Source organism: Arachis hypogaea, chromosome 10 (genome assembly GCF_003086295.3).
Source record: "Arachis hypogaea cultivar Tifrunner chromosome 10, arahy.Tifrunner.gnm2.J5K5, whole genome shotgun sequence".
Classification (NCBI taxonomy): domain Eukaryota; kingdom Viridiplantae; phylum Streptophyta; class Magnoliopsida; order Fabales; family Fabaceae; genus Arachis; species Arachis hypogaea.
Genome location: NC_092045.1, coordinates 98,555,501 through 98,571,915, shown reverse-complemented (window position 1 = coordinate 98,571,915; position 16,415 = coordinate 98,555,501). Strand labels below are relative to the sequence as shown.

The 16,415-nt window shown below is 38.1% G+C and overlaps 1 non-coding gene across 1 annotated transcript; it reads left to right on the top strand.

Moving 5' to 3' along the window:
- The first annotated feature begins 5,935 nt into the window (after positions 1–5,935).
- Positions 5,936–6,039, top strand: LOC112719125 (small nucleolar RNA R71). Its single transcript, XR_003161440.1, has one exon. It is a non-coding gene; the product is annotated as a small nucleolar RNA R71 (small nucleolar RNA).
- The last annotated feature ends 10,376 nt before the right edge of the window (positions 6,040–16,415 follow it).

Genomic DNA, 16,415 nt, shown 5'->3' with positions numbered 1-16,415 from the left:
CGGCATAAGGTAGAACGGAAGTGGTTGTCAGTCACGCGCGTTCATAGGTGAGAATGATGATGAGTGTCACGGATCATCACATTCATCAAGTTGTTGTGCAACGTATATCTTGGAATAAGAATAAAAGAGAATTGAATAGAAAATAATAGTAATTGTATTAAAACTTGAGGTACAGCAGAGCTCCACACCCTTAATATATGGTGTGTAGAAACTCCACCGTTGAAAATACATAAGTGAAAGGTTCAGGCATGGCCGAATGGCCAGCCCCCCAAAACGTGATCAATGGCCTCTTAAGATGAAGAATAAAATAAAACTGAGACCAAAGATGTTTAATACAATAGTAAATTATCCTATTTATACTAGACTAGCTACTAGGGTTTACATGAGTAAGTAATTGATGCATAAATCCACTTCCGGGGCCCACTTGGTGTGTGTTTGGGTTGAGCTTGATCTATCCACGAGCTGAGGCTTCCTTTGGAGTTGAACGCCGAGTTATAGCGTGTTTCTGGCGTTCAACTCCGGGTTGTGACGTGTTTCTGGCGTTTAACTCCAGACAGCAGCATGTACTTGGCGTTGAGCGCCACTTTACGTCGTCAATTACCGAATAAAGTATGGACTATTATATATTGCTGGAAAGCTCTGGATATCTACTTTCCAACGCCGTTGAGAGCGCGCCATTTGGAGTTCTGTAGCTCTAGAAAATCCATTTCGAGTGCAGGGAGGTCAGATTCCAACAGCATCAGCAGTCCTTTTGTCAGCCTTTTTCAGAGTTTTGCTCAAGTCCCTCAATTTCAGCCAAAAATTACTTGAAATCACAGAAAAACACACAAGCTCATAGTAAAGTCCAGAAATGTGAATTTATCATAAAAACTAATGAAAACATCCCTAAAAGTAGCTTGAACTTACTAAAAACTACCTAAAAATAATGCCAAAAAGCGTATAAATTATCCGCTCATCACAACACCAAACTTCAATTGTTGCTTGTCCCCAAGCAACTGAAAATCAAAAAGGATAAAAAGAAGAGAATATACTATAAATTCCAAAATATCAATGAATATTAATTCTAATTAGATGAGCGGGACTTGTAGCTTTTCGCCTCTAAACAGTTTTGGCATCTCACTTTTTCCTTTGAAGTTCAGAATGATTGGCTTCTCTAGGAACTTAGAATTTCGGATAGTGTTATTGACTTTCCTAGTTAAGTATGTTGATTCTTGAACACAGCTACTTTTATGAGTCTTGGCCGTGGCCCTAAGCACTTTGTTTTCCAGTATTACCACCGGATACATAAATGCCACAGACACATGACTGGGTGAACCTTTTCAGATTGTGACTCAGCTTTGCTAGAGTCCCCAGTTAGAGGTGTCCAGAGCTCTTAAGCACACTCTTTTGTTTTGGATCACGACTTTAACCACTCAGTCTCAAGCTTTTCACTTGGACCTGCATGACACAAGCACATGGTTAGGGACAGCTTGATTTAGCCGCTTAGGCCTGGATTTTATTTCCTTGGGCCCTCCTATCCATTGATGCTCAAAGCCTTGGATCCTTTTTACCCTTGCCTTTTGGTTTTAAGGGCTATTGGCTTTTTCTGCTTGCTTTTTCTTTTTCTTTTTATTTTTTCGCCATTTTTTTCGCAAGCTTTTTACTTTTCACTGCTTTTTCTTGCTTCAAAAATCAATTTTCATTATTTTTCAGATTGTCAATAATATTTCTCTTTGTTCATCATTCTTTCAAGAGCCAACAGTTTTAACATTCATAAACAACAAGATAAAAAATATGCACTGTTCAAGCATTCATTCAGAAAACAGAAAGTATTGTCACCACATCAATATAATTGAACTAAAAATTCAAGGATAAATTCGAAATTCATGTACTTCTTGTTCTTTTGATTAAAAACATTTTTCATTTAAGAGTGGTGAAGTATTAATGGAATTATTCATAACTTTAAGACATAGTTACTAAACACTAATGATCATGAAGTAGAGACACAAAACATAAATGAGCACAACATAAAAACTGAAAAGCAGAAAGAAATAAGAACAAGGAATGAATCCACCTTAGTGGCGTCTTCTTCTTGAAGAACCAACAATGTCCTTAAGCTCTTCTATGTCCCTTCCTTGCCTTTGTTGCTCCTCCCTCATTGCTCTTTGATCTTCTCTTATTTCATGGAGAATGATGGAGTGCTCATGATGTTCCACCCTTAATTGTTCCACATTGTAGCTCAAATCTTCTAGGGAAGTGTTGAGTTGTTCCCAATAGTTGTTGGGAGGAAAGTGCATCCCTTGAGGCATCTCAGGGATTTCTTGATGATGAGCTTCCTCATGCATCTCTTGAGATCCGTGGAGGGTCTCTCTTGCTTGCTCCATCCTCTTCTTGGTGATGGGCTTATCCTCTTCAATGAGGATGTCTCCTTCTATGATAACTCCAGCTGAGTAACATAGATGGCAAATAAGATGAGGAAAAGCTAGCCTTGCCATGGTGGAGGACTTTTCGGCTATTTTGTAGAATTCATGGGAGATGACTTCATGAACTTCTACTTCCTCTCCAATCATGATGCTATGAATCATGATGGCCCGATCCACAGTAACTTCAGATCGGTTGCTAGTGGGGATGATGGAGCGTTGAATGAACTCTAACCACCCTCTAGCCACAGGCTTGAGGTCCAGTCTTCTTAGTTGAACCGGCTTGCCTTTGGAGTCTCTTTTCCATTGAGCTCCTTCCACACATATGTCCATAAGGACTTGGTCCAACCTTTGATTAAAGTTGACCCTTCTAGTGTAGGGGCGTTCATCTCCTTGCATCATGGGCAAGTGGAATGCCAACCTCACATTTTCCGGACTAAAATCTAAGTATTTCCCCCGAACCATTGTGAGATAATTCTTTGGACTCGGATTCACACTTTGATCATGGTTCCTAGTGATCCATGCATTGGCATAGAACTCTTGAACCATTAAGATTCCGACTTGTTGCATGGGGTTGGTTAGGACTTCCCAACCTCTTCTTCGGATTTCACGTCGAATCTCTGGATACTCATTTTTCTTGAGTTTGAAAGGGACCTCAGGGATCACCTTCTTCTTTGCCACAACATCAAAGAAGTGGTCTTGATGGCTTTTGGAGATGAATCTTTCCATCTCCCATGACTCGGAGGTGGAAGCTTTTGTCTTCCCTTTTCCTTTTCTAGAGGATTCTCCGGCCTTAGGTGCCATTGATGGTAATGGAAAAACAAAAAGATTATGCTTTTACCACACCAAACTTAAAATATTGCTCGCCCTAGAGCAAGAGAAGAAAGAAGAGAAGAAGAAGAAGAAGAAAATATGGATGAGAGTGACGGATGGTGTTTCGGCCAAGGTGTAGAAGAGGGGGTTTGTGTTGTGTGAAAATGAAGTAGAATGGAAGGGTATATATAGGGAAAGGGGAGAGGGTAGGTTCGGCCATGTAGGGTGGGTTTGGGTGGGAAAGTGTTTTTGAATTTTGAAGGTATGTGGGGTTTATGGGGAAGAGTGGATGGATGTGAGTGGTGAAGGGGGTAATTGGGAAGAGAGATTGAAGTTGTTGGGAAGTGTGTTATGGGGAAGAGTGTTATAGGATTAGGAGGTAAGGTGGGAATATGTTAGGTGGGGATCCTGTGGGGTCCACAGATCCTAAGATGATCCTGTGGGGTCCACAGATCCAGAGGTGATCCTATGGGGTCCACAGATCCTGAGGTGTCAAGGAATTACATCCCTGCACCAAATAGGCATGCAAAATACCTTTGCATACCATTCTGGCATTTAAACGCCGAGGTGATGCACGTTCTGGGCGTTCAACGCCCATGTATAGCATGTTCTGGGCGTTCAACGCCCATGTGTAGCATGTTTCTGGCGTTGAACGCCAGTTCCATGCTTGTTACTGGCGTTCAGCGCCAACTTTCTCAAGGCATATTCCTGGCGTTCAAACGCCAGAATGTTGCTTGTTTCTGGCGTTCAGCGCCAGATTCATGCTCTGTTCTGGCGTTGAACGCCAGCCAAATGCTCCTTACTGGCGTTAAACGCCAGTCTGTCCTTCCTCCAGGGTGTGATTTTTCTTCTGCTGTTTTTGATTCTGTTTTTAATTTTTATATTTTTTTCGTGACTCCACATGATCATGCACCTAATAAAACACAAAATAACAATAAAATAAAAATAAAATTAGATAAATAAAAATTGGGTTGCCTCCCAACAAGCGCTCTTTTAATGTCATTAGCTTGACAGTGGGCTCTCATGGAGCCACAAGATGATCAGGTCAATGTTGTATAGTCCCAATTTCAAACTTAGAGTTTGGATATGGGGTCTTAACACCAAACTTAGAGTTTGGTTGTGGCCTCCTAACACCAAACTTAGAGTTTGATTGTGGGAGCTCTTCTTGACTCTGAACTGAGAGAAGCTCTTCATGCTTACTCTCCTTTGTCACAGAGGGATGGCCATGTGCCTTAAACACAAGGTAGTCTCCATTCAATTGAAGGACTAATTCACCTCTGTTGACATCTATCATAGCTCCTGTTGTAGCTAGGAAAGGTCTTCCAAGGATTATGCATTCATCCTCTTCCTTTCTAGTGTCTAAGATTATGAAATCAGCAGGGATGTAAAGGCCTTCAACCTTTACTAACACATCCTCTACTATTCCATAAGCTTGTCTCAATGACTTGTCTGCCAATTGTAATGAGAACAAGGCAGGTTGTACCTCAATGATCCCCAGCTTCTCCATTACAGAGAGTGGCATAAGATTTATCCCTGACCCCAGATCACATAGAGCTTTTTCAAAGGTCAATGTGCCTATGGTACAAGGTATTAAGAACTTGCCAGGATCTTGTCTCTTTTGAGGTAAAATTTGCTGAATCCAGGTATCTAGTTCATTAATGAGCAAGAGAGGTTCACTTTCCCAAGTCTCATTACCAAACAACTTGGCATTCAGCTTCATGATAGCTCCTAAATATTGAGCAACTTGCTCTCTAGTCACATCTTCATCCTCTTCAGAGGAAGAATAGTCTTCAGAGCTCATGAATGGCAGAAGGAGATTTAATGGAATCTCTATGGTCTCTATATGAGCCTCAGATTCCTTTGGATCCTTAATAGGAAACTCCTTCTTGCTTGAGAGACGTCCCAGGAGGTCTTCCTCACTAGGATTTTCGTCCTTCTCCTCCCTTGTGCATTCGGCCATATTGATCACATCAATGGCCTTGCACTCTCCTTTTGGATTCTCTTCTGTATTGCTTGGGAGAGTACTAGGATGAGTTTCAAAGACTTTCTTACTCAGCTGGCCCACTTGTGCCTCCAGATTTCTGATGGAGGATCTTGTTTCACTCATGAAACTAAAAGTGGCTTTTGACAGATCAGAAACTAGATTGGCTAAATTAGAAGTGTTTTGTTCAGAATTCTCTGTCTGTTGCTGAGAACATGATGGAAAAGGCTTGCTATTGCTCAGCCTATTGCGTCCACCATTGTTAAAGCCTTGTTGAGGCTTTTGTTGATCCTTCAATGAGAAATTTGGATGATTTCTCCATGATGAATTATAGGTGTTTCCATAAGGTTCACCCATGTAATTAACCTCTGCCATTGTAGGGTTCTCAGGATCATAAGCTTCTTCAGAAGCTGCCTCTTTAGTACTGTTGGATGTATTTTGCCATCCATTCAGACTTTGAGAGATCATGTTGACTTGCTGAGTTAACACTTTGTTCTGAGCCAATATGGCATTCAGAACATCAATTTCAAGAACTCCCTTCCTCCGAGGTGTCCCATTATTCACGGAATTCCTCTCAGAAGTGTACATGAATTGGTTATTTACAACCATGTCAATAAGTTCTTGAGCCTCTTCAGGCGTTTTCTTTAGGTGAATAGATCCACCTGCAGAATGGTCCAATGACATTTTCGAAAACTCAGATAGACCATAATAGAATATATCTAATATGGTCCATTCTGAAAACATGTCAAATGGACACCTTTTGGTCAACTGCTTGTATCTTTCCCAAGCTTCATAGAGGGATTCACCATCTTTTTGTTTGAAGGTCTAAACATCCACTCTAAGCTTGCTCAGCTTTTGAGGAGGAAAGAATTTATCCAAGAAGGCCGTGACCAGCTTATCCCAGGAGTCCAGGCTATCCTTAGGTTGTGAATCCAACCATATTCTAGCTTTGTCTCTTACAGCAAAAGGGAAAAGCATGAGCCTGTAGACTTCAGGATCAACTCCATTCGTCTTAACAGTCTCACAAATCTGCAAGAACTCAGTTAAAAACTGGTAAGGATCTTTAGATGGAAGTCCATAAAACTTGCAGTTCTGTTGCATTAAAGCAACTAGTTGAGGCTTAAGCTCAAAATTATTGGCTCCAATGGCAGGAATGGAGATGCTTCTTCCATCAAATTTGGACGTTGGCTTTGTGAAGTCACCAAGCATTCTCCTTGCATTGTTGTTGTTGGGTTCGGCTGCCATCTCCTTCTCTTGTTCTAATGTTTCTGAAAGGTTACCTTTAGATTATTGTAATTTAGCTTCTCTTAGTTTCCTCTTTAGAGTCCTTTCAGGTTTAGGATCAATTTCAACAAGAGTGCCTTTTTCCTTGTTCCTGCTCATATGAAAGAGAAGAAAACAAGAAAAGAAGAGGAATCCTCTATGTCACAGTATAGAGATTCCTTTATGTTAGTAGAAGAAGAAAGGGGAGAAGAGTGAAGAATAATAGGTTCGGATTTTTAGATGAAGAGAGGTGAAGAGAAGTGTTAGTAAATAAATAATTAAATAGAATAAGAAAAGAGAGGGAGAATTTCAAAAATAATTTTGAAAAAGAGGTTAGTATTTTCGAAATTAAAGATAAGATAAGATTAAAATTAAAATTTAAAACAAAAAGAGTTTTTGAAAAAGAGATGAGATATTTTCGAAAATTAGAGAGGGAAAATTGGTTAGGTGGTTTTGAAAAAGATAAGAAACAAACACAAAGTCAAAAAGTTAGTTGAAAAAGATATTAAAATCAAATTTGAAAAGATAAGAAGATAAGTTAGATAAGATATTTTGAAATTAAATTTTTGAAAAAGATAAAATTTTGAAAAAGATATGATAAGATATGTTTGAAAAAGATTTAATTTTTAAATTTAAAATTACTTACTTTACTAACAAGAAACTACAAGATAAGATTCTAGAACTTAAGGATTGAACCTTTCTTAACAAGAAAGTAACAAACTTCAAATTTTTGAATCAATCACATTAATTGTTAGTGTAATTTTGAAAATATGATATAAAGATAAGAAAAAGATTTTGAAAATAATTTGAAAAAGAATTTAAAAAGATAAGATTTTTAAAATTGAAATTTTGACTTGACTTGTAAGAAACAACTAATTTTAAAAATTTTTGACCAAGTCAACCCAAAATTTCAAAAATTTGGAGGGAAATAAGAAAAAGATATTTTTTTATTTTTGAAATTTTAATTATGAGAGAGAAAAACACAATTATGACCCAAAACTTAAAAATTTTGGATCAAAACACATGATGCATGCAAGAACACTATGAATGTCAAGATGAACACCAAGAACACTTTGAAGATCATGATGAACATCAAGAACATAATTTTGAAAAATTTTTGATGCAAAGAAAACATGCAAGACACCAAACTTAGAAGTCTTTAATGCATGGACTCTAACAAACAAAAAATGCATATGAAAAACAACAAACAACACAAAACAAGAAATCATCAAGATCAAACAAGAAGACTTGTCAAGAACAACTTGAAGATCATGAAGAACACTATGAATGCATGAGATTTTCGAAAAAATAATGCATAAATTTTAAAAAACATGCAATTGATACCAAACTTAAAAATTGACTCAAGACTCAAACAAGAACACAAAATATTTTTGGTTTTTATGATTTTATGATTTTTTGTATTTTTATTAATAATTTTTTTTTTCGAAAATATTTTTTTGGAAAAAAACGAAAAAGAAAAGAAAAATTTTGACTGGTTGGTTCCCGCTCCTACTGGAATAGAGTGCGTGCATAGTTTTCACTGCGAGGATGGGAAGTAGCCATTGACAACGGTGACACCCTACATAGAGCTTGCCATGGAAGGAACCTGCGTGTGAGAAGAGGATTTCAAGGAAGAGTTGAAGTCAGAGGACAAAGCATCTCCAAAACTCCAACATATTCCCCAGTACTGAAAATCAAGTAACTCTATTATTTTAACTTACAATTTTATGAAATTTGTAGTTTGGCTTTTTACAAATAAATCCAAATAACTTCTTTAGCCTCCTGACTAAGATTAATAAAATAAGCATTGATTGCTTCAAACCAATAATCTCTGTGGATTCGACCCTTACTCACGTAAGGTATTACTTGGACGACCCAGTACACTTGCTGGTTAGTTGAACGGAATTGTGTCCACTCATGCCAATTTCTTAAATTCCATAATTTTACAATGATACCAAAAGGCACAAAATAGTGATCACAATTTCGTCCACCAAGTTTTTGGCGCCGTTGCCGGGGATTATTGAGTTTGGACAATTGAAGGTTTATTTTATTTCTTAGATTAGGAATAATTTATTTTGCGTTTTTATTCTTAATTTTCGTGAGTTTTAGTGTCTTGTTCTAAGTTTGGTGTCAATTGCATGTCTCATATTTTTCTTTAAAATTTTCGACTTGTGTCTTTGTTCTTCATTGATTTTCAAGTTGTTCTTGTTTATTTTTCTTGTTTGATCTTGAGTTTTTCTTGTTCTGTATCTTTTCTTGTTTTTCTTTTACTAATCCAAAGCATTAGTCTTTCAAAAAGAATATACCTGCCCAGAACAATTGTTACCTTTTCTGCCCATTTGGCTAGAATAGAAGGGTCATATTCTTGACAAGGGAGCACCAATACTTTTAAAAAATCTTTTTCAAAAATAATTTTTCTTGATTTAATCTTGTGCCAAACTCCAAGTTTGGTGTTTTATTATTAATTTTTATAATTTTCGAAAATTTTCTTAAAGTTTTCTAAAAATTTTAAGTTTGGTGTTCTTTCTTTTGTTCTTGGTGTTCTTGTGAATCTTCAAGGTGTTCTTGAGTTTTTCTTGTGTCTTGATCTTAAAATTTTTAAGTTTGGTGTTCCTTGGTGTTTTCCCTCCAAAAATTTTCGAAAATTAAGGAGCATTAGATCTAAAAATTTTAAGTCTTGTGTCTTTTGTGTGTTTTTCTCTTTCATCATAAAATTCAAAATTCAAAAAATTTTATATTTTCTAACTAATTTTGAACCACTTTTTCGAAATTTTTATATAAATTTCAGATTTTAATTTCAAATTTTTCGAAAAAAATTTTCAAAAAAAAAAAAAAAATAATAATAATAATAATAATAATAATAAATAAATTTTTAACTCCTTTTTATATATTGTTTTTACTTATTTCATTTTTTTCTAAATCAACATATAAATTATCTCTTGTGTTCCAATTCTAAAGTAAGTATGAATGGACAAGACAAGAGGACCCTGGGGTCATATGCTAACCCCACTACTGCTTCATATGGGAGTAGTATTTGTATACCCTCCATTGGAGTTAGTAGCTTTGAGCTGAATCCTCAGCTCATTATCATGGTGCAGCAAAACTGCCAGTACTCTGGTCTTCCACATGAAGAACCTACAGAGTTTCTGGCACAATTTCTGCAAATTGCTGATACAGTACATGATAAGGAAGTAGATCAGGATGTCTACAGACTATTACTGTTTCCATTTGCTGTAAAAGATCAAGCTAAGAGGTGGTTAAATAACCAGCCTAAGAACAGCATAAAAACATGGAAACAGCTGTCAGAAAAATTCCTGAATCACTATTTCCCTCCCAAACGGATGACACAGCTAAGGCTAAGCATCCAAGGCTTCAAACAAGGAGATAATGAATCCCTTTATGATGCATGGGAGAGATACAGAGAGTTGCTAAGAAAATGCCCCTCTGAAATGTTTTCGGAATGGGTGCAATTAGACATCTTCTACTATGGGCTTACAGAAAAAGCTCAGATTTCTCTAGACCACTCAGCTGGTGGATCTATACATATGAGAAAAACAATTGAAGAGGCTCAAGAGCTTATTGATACAGTTGCCAGAAATCAACATCTGTACTTAAGCAATGAATCTTTTAGGAAAGAAGAAGCTAAAACAGTAACTGCAGAACTCAGTCCAGTGGATCAGGCTAATGAGTTTAATCAGCAATTAGACTTTCTAACTCAGCAGCTAGCCGAATTCAAGGAAATGTTACAGGAAACAAGAATGGCTAACAGGAACATGGAAGTACAATTAAAGCAGACAGAAAAACAACTGTCAAGACAAATAACAGAAGAATGTCAAGCAGTTCAATTAAGAAGTGGGAAAACATTAAATACCTCACTTCAAAGCAGCAGGAAACCAAGAAATAAACAAGTGGATACTCAAAATCCTCCTGAAGACAGTCCGAGCCCAGAAAGGGACAAAGCTGGTGCTGAACGCCCAAACCATGCTCATTCCTGGCGTTCAACGCCAGAAACAAGCATGGATCTGGCGTTGAACGCCCAAAAGAAACATGGTTCTGGCGTTCAAACGCCAGAAACAAGCAGGGAGGTGGCGTTTAACGCCACCCCAGCTTCCACCCCTGGTATTCAAACGCCAGTGGGTGATCAGTCACATACAAGTGCTGATAACAATCCTTCTAAAAAGGCTTCCCAACCCACTTCTGTAGGTAATAAACCTGCAGCAACTAAAGTTGAGGAATACAAAGCCAAAATGCCTTATCCTCAAAAACTCCGCCAAGCGGAACAGGATAAGCAATTTGCCCGCTTTGCAGACTATCTCAGAACTCTTGAAATAAAGATTCCGTTTGCAGAAGCACTTGAGCAAATACCTTCTTATGCTAAGTTCATGAAAGAGATATTAAGTCATAAGAAGGATTGGAGGGAAACTGAAACAGTTTACCTCACTGAAGAATGCAGTGCAGTCATTCTAAAAAGCTTACCTGAGAAGCTTAAAGATCCTGGGAGCTTTATGATACCATGCACATTAGAAGGTGTTTGTACCAAGCAAGCTTTATGCGATCTTGGGGCAAGTATCAACCTAATACCTGCATCTACTATCAGAAAGCTTGGTTTAACTGAAGAAATCAAACCAACCAGGATATGTCTTCAACTTGCTGATGGCTCCATTAAATACCCATCAGGCGTGATTGAGGACATGATAGTCAAGGTTGGGCCATTTGCCTTTCCTACTGACTTTGTGGTGCTGGAAATGGAGGAGCACAAGAGTGCAACTCTCATTCTAGGAAGACCTTTCCTAGCAACTGGCCGAACCCTCATTGATGTCCAAAAAGGGGAAGTAACCTTGAGAGTCAATGAGGAAGAGTTCAGGCTGAATGTTGTTAAAGCCATGCAACATCCAGACACCCCAAATGACTGCATGAGTGTTGATATTATTGACTCTCTGGTAAGAGAGGTCAATATGGCTGAGAGTCTCGAATCAGAGCTAGAGGAATTTAGACTCAATGCTTTCGAAAATGCAAAGATTTACAAAGAGAAAGCGAAAAGATGGCATGATAAGAAATTGTCATCCAGAGTCTTTGATCCGGGGCAGAAAGTTCTGCTATTCAATTCTAGGCTCAGATTATTCCCTGGGAAATTAAAATCCCGGTGGAGAAGTCCATATGTCATTACAAACGTATCACCATATGGATACATAGAGCTTCAGGATAATGACTCTAACAAAAAGTTCATTGTTAATGGACAAAGAGTCAAACATTATCTTGAAGGCAATTTTGAGCAAGAATGCTCAAAACTGAGACTTGATTAAAACTCAGTCCAGCTAATGACATTAAAGAAGCGCTTGCTGGGAGGCAACCCAGCCAATCACAAAATTTAATTTTATTCGTATTAATTAATTAATTATTTCTTTACAGGTTTGAGTCCAAGTATCTTCAAAAGGTGAAATAGCAATTGGTTGAAGTCACAGAGTTACAGGGAAGTTTGGAAGCTCACTGGCATGAAAAAGCCAGTAAGAAATACTTTGGGCGTTAAACGCCCAAAAGAAGCTCCCACTGGGCGTTTAACGCCAGTAAGGGTAGCCATCTGGGCGTTAAACGCCAAAAAGGAGCATCTTCTGGGCGTTAAACGCCAGAAAGATGCACCTTCTGGGCGTTTAACGCCAGTTTGCTAGCATCCTGGGCGTTTAACGCCAGGATGGTGGGGAGGAGGTAAAATTCGTTTTTCTTTACAATTTTTCTAAATTTTTAAGTTTCAATTCATGATTTCTTGCATAGACATGTTTCAAAATATCATCCTTCAAAATCAAATTGGTTTTCTAAGAACCCTAATTTCTAAAATCCCTTTTTCAAAAATATCAAATGTATCTTAATTCATAAACATAAATCTTTTTCCAATCCAATTCTTTTTCAAATATTTTTAATTTCTTCTCATATCTTTTTCAACTCATCTTATCTTTTTATGACAATGCCTCTCCCTCTACTCCTCTCCCTCTCTTTCTTTTGCTTGAGGACAAGCAACCCTCTAAGTTTGGTGTGATTTGCCATGATCACTGAGCTAAAACTCATTAAGATCATGGCACCTAAGAGAACAGGAAGAGCAAGGATGTGAACTTAAGGGAGCTGAAGCATCAGAAATTAATTCTTGAAGACACCCCAAAGAGCCAGAGGAGCATCCACTCCTCAAAACAACAGGTTGCTGAGTTCCAATTTCTCTGTTCCAACTTAGTAGAGATTATTCCTTTTAGAAATTAACCTTAGAAGATATTTAGTAGTAATTAGGATGTCTATTTTGATTTTATTTCCAATTAAGTTATAATTTATTTTTCTCATCATCATTAGGCATGAATAAAAGTAGTAGATTTTCTTTTAGAATAAAGAAGTAATTTATGTTTTTCGAGTTCTTAATAAATAAAATTTTAATTAATTATATGTGGTGGCAATACTTTTTATTCTCTGAATGAATGCTTGAACAGTGCATAATATGTACTTTGAATTTGATGGATATTGGCTCCTGAAAGGACAAAGAACACGAAAAATATTGTTGAGGATCTGAAAAATCATGAAATTGATTCTTGAAGCAAGAAAAAGCAGTTCAAAAAAAAGAAAAAAAAAGAAAAAAAAAAAGTGGCGAAAATTTTTAGCAAAGATCCAAGGCTTTGAGCATGAATGGATAGGAGGGCCCAAGGAAATAAAATCCAGGCCTAAGCGGCTAAAGCAAGCTGTCCCTAACCATGTGCTTGTGTCATGAAGGTCTAAGTGAAAAGCTTGAGACTGAATGGTTAAAGTCGTGATCCAAAGCTAAAGAGTGTGCTTAAGAGCTCTGGACACCACTAACTGGGGACTTTAGCAAAGCTGAGTCACAATCTGAAAAGGTTCACCCAGTTATGTGTCTGTGACATTTGTGTATCCGGTGGTAATACTGGAAGACAAAGTGCTTAGGGCCACAGCCAAGACTCATAAAATGACTGTGTTCAAGAATCAACATACTACACTAGGAGAATCAACAATACTATCTGAATTCTGAGTTCCTAAGGATGCCAATCATTCCGAAAATTTAAAGATACTGGGAGATGCCAAAACTGTTCAGAGACAAAAAGCTACAAGCCCCGCTCATCTAATAAGAATCTGAGCCTCATTTAGAACTCGAGAATATTATTATTTCTTTATCTCTATTAGAACCTATTTTATTCATCTAGTTGCTTGAGGACAAGCAACAGTTTAAGTTTGGTGTTGTGATGAGCGGATATTTTGTACGCTTTTTGGGGGTAATTTCATGTAGATTTTAGCATGTTTTAGTTAGTTTTTAGTAGAATAATATTAGTTTTTAGGCAAAAATCATATTTCTGGACTTTACTATGAGTTTGTGTGTTTTTCTGTGATTTCAGGTATTTTCTGACTGAAATTGAGGGAGCTGAGCAAAAATCTGACTTAGGCTGAAAAAGGACTGCTGATGCTGTTGGATCCTGACCTCCCTGCACTCGAAATGGATTTTCTGGAGCTACAGGAGTCCAATTGACGCGCTCTCAACGGCGTTGGAAAGTAGACATCCAGGGCTTTCCAGAAATATATAATAGTCCATACTTTGAGCGAGGATAGACGACGTAACTTGGCGTTAAACGCCAAGTTCATGCTGCTGTCTGGAGTTAAACGCCAGAAAAACGTCATTATCCGGAGTTGAACGCCCAAAACACGTCATAACCTGAAGTTTGACGCCAAGAAAGGCCTTTGCACGTGGAAAGCTTTAGTCTCAGCCCCAGCACACATCAAGTGGGCCCCAGAAGTGGATTTCTGCACCAATTATCTTAGTCTATTCATTTTCTGTAAACCTAGGTTACTAGTTTACTATTTAAACAACTTTTACAGACATTTCTTGTACCTCATGACATTTTCAAATCTGAATTACATACTTTGTGACGGCATGAGTCTCTAAACTCCATTGTTGGGGGTGAGGAGCTCTGCAGCGTCTCGATGATTTAATACAATTCCTTTGTTTTCCATTCAAACACGCTTGTTCTTATCTAAGATGTTTATTTGCGCTTAACTGTGGAGAAGGTGATGATCCGTGACACTCATCACCTTCCTCAACCCATGAACGTGTGCCTGACAACCACCTCCGTTCTACATCAGATCGAATGAATATCTCTTAGATTCCCCAACAGAATCTTCGTGGTATAAGCCGGATTGATGGCGGCATTCATGAGAATCCGGAAAGTCTAAACCTTGTCTGTGGTATTCCGAGTAGGATTCCGGGATTGAATGAATGTGACGTGCTTCAAACTTTAACCTGCTGGGCGTTAGTGACAGACGCAAAAGAGTGATTCTATTCCAGTAGGAGCGGGAACCAACCGGTGATTAGCCGTACTGTGACAGAGTGCGTGCATAGTTTTCACTGCGAGGATGGGAAGTAGCCAATGACAACGGTGACACCCTACATAGAGCTTGCCATGGAAGGAACCTGCGTGTGAGAAGAGGATCTCAAGGAAAAGTAGAAATTCAAAGGATAAAGCATCTCCAAAACTCCAACATATTCTCCAGTACTGCAAATCAAAGTAACATTGTTCCCTCTTTTATCAAATTCCAGTAATTTCACTTTTAATCCAAATTAATCCTTGTTGACATCCTAACTAAGATCAATAAAGTAAATATTGATTGCTTCAAACCAATAATCTCTGTGGATTCGACCCTTACTCACGTAAGGTATTACTTGGACGACCCAGTACACTTGCTGGTCAGTTGAACGAAATTGATTCTGGACCATCCTCTATTATCATATTCTATAAAGAGATACAATTTCGTCCACCAAGTTTTGTTTTATTCTTCATCTTAGGAGATCATTGATCACGTTTTGGGGGCTGGCCATTCGGCCATGCCTGAACCTTTTACTTATGTATTTTCAACGGTGGAGTTTCTGCACACCATAGATTAAGGGTGTGGAGCTCTGCTGTACCTCAAGTATTAATGCAATTCTATTGTCTTTTATTCAAATCTCTCTTATTCTTATTCCAAGATATTCATTCGTACCCAAGAACATGATGAATGTGATGATAAGTAACCCTCATTATCATTCTCACTTATGAACGCACATGATTGACAACCACGTCCGTTCTACATGCAACAAGAGCTTGAATGTGTATCTCTTAGATTCCCCAACAGAATCTTCGTGGTATAAGTTAGATAGATGGCGGCATTCATGAGGATCCGGAAGGTCTAAACCTTGTCTGTGGTATTCCGAGTAGGATCCTGGGATTGAATGACTGTGACGAGCTTCAAACTCCTGAAGGCTGGGCGTGATGACAAGCGCAAAAGAATCAAGGGATTCTATTCCAACCTGATTGAGAACCGACAGATGATTAGCCGTGCTGTGACAGAGCATAGGAACGTTTTCACTGAGAGGATGGGATGTAGCCATTGACAACGGTGATGCCCTACATACAGCTTGCCATGGAAAGGAGTAAGAAGGATTGAGTTGAAGCAGTGGGAGAGCATGCGTCCTTGAGCCATACAGTATCTCCATTCGCTTATCTGAAATTCCCACCAATGAATCTGCATAAGTATTCTATCCCTTTTATTTATTTTATTTATCCAATTAAACCCATTTGACTCTATGATTCCACTCACTAACTGAGATCTACAAGATGACCATAGCTTGCTTCATACCAACAATCTCTGTGGGATCGACCCTTACTCACGTAAGGTTTATTACTTGGACGACCCAGTACACTTGCTGGTTAGTTGAACGGAGTTGTGAAAGCCGCAGTATTGTGCACCAAGCTTTTGGAGCCATTACCGGGGATTATTCGATTTGTGTGAAAGTATAGATCACAATTTCGTCCACCAAGTTTTTGGCGCCGTTGCCGGGGATTGTTCGAGTATGGACAACTGACGGTTCATCTTGTTGCTCAGATTAGGTAATTTTCTTTTCAAAAATCTTTTTTAAAATTTTTCTTTTATTTTTCGTTTTTTTA